The following is a 1,316-nucleotide window of genomic DNA, read 5'->3' as shown; positions in this document are numbered from 1 at the left end:
GAATGTAATCCCCTACCTCTTTCTTTTTTTTCAGTCCCAGTTACTTTTCTGTTTCTTGGTACCTCAGTTTCTTCCACTTTATCAGTGTTGGAGATCATGGAGGAAGGGAAATATACTGAAATGGTAGAAAAGAGAAAATAATTTCACAATCTTCAGACTTAACTCTCCTTTATTCTAAAAATCTGTTCTATTTACTCCTAAATTAATTTCCCAAGTCCGATGAATTTTATATTCAAGTAATTGGGGGAGGGCAGGATGAGGTAAAGGAGAAAAGAGTGAAGATAAAATTTACATTATAAATCACTGAAAAGGCTGGGCAAAGGGGAGAATCAAACATGGACTCCTTTGAAAAAAACTCAATCATCGTATCTATTCATATCTCTCCCCCAAAAGTCACTAGGATTTCTATCACTTTTTTAAAAAAAGAAAAAAAAAATCCAGTACCGCTTCTCACTTAAAAGATACCTACACAATTAAATGCGTTTTGACTTTAATGAGATATGTAGAAACAGAGTTATATATAAACATATATTTCATCTTTTTCCTTTTCAATGCCTGAAGGGGAAAAAAAACCTTCACATCAAACCACTCCCTTCTGAAGTATTCAGAAAAAAAAAAAAAAAAGCTTTTCTTTAAGAGAAGGGAGGTGGGGAGGAAGAGACTAGTAAAGAAAAGAAAAAAATTAAATCTAGTTGGACTAGTATCTAACTAGTTAACCTTTAACAATTTATGCTGATGTCAGACTGAGCATGAGTACTGATTAATGCCCCCCCCCTCAAATATTTTTTATAAGGGGGGAGTTAGTCACAGCAGCCATTTTTGTTTTATGCAGAAATCCTTCATGCCCCCCCCAACACGCACACACACTCACTCACACACACACTCAGTACACAAGGAAAATATCTCTATTAATCTGTGCACTAATCAGTTATGAAAAAAGGGAGAAATTTGTGGGTTTCTGGGTAGAGGCTTGGAGATGGGGGTATAACAGGGAGGAGAATGGGGGGGGTGAAAAATGAAATATTAAGCCAGCCATTTTGTTTTAAAAGGGGATTTTTCCCCCCTCTCCCTTTCTTTATGGAGGGGGTGGCGGTGCTGGAGGGGGGGTTGTTTTAAAAATAATTTCCAGGCGGCCATCTTAGTGCCTCAGCTCTGAGAAATATTTCTGAGCGCCCCCCTCAGAATTTAAATATATTTAAAGCCACGAAGAGGGGGGTAGAGAGAAGTCGAAAACTTTTATATATATATATATATATTTTAATCCCGCTCTCTTGTTCTCTCGGGAGGAAGAGAGAAGGAAAAAAAAAGTCCTCAAT

The sequence above is a fragment of the Bison bison genome, unplaced genomic scaffold (genome assembly GCF_000754665.1).
Source record: "Bison bison bison isolate TAMUID 2011002044 unplaced genomic scaffold, Bison_UMD1.0 scf7180017864180, whole genome shotgun sequence".
NCBI classification, from domain to species: Eukaryota; Metazoa; Chordata; class Mammalia; order Artiodactyla; family Bovidae; genus Bison; species Bison bison.
Note: the sequence above shows the minus strand (reverse complement) of the source record.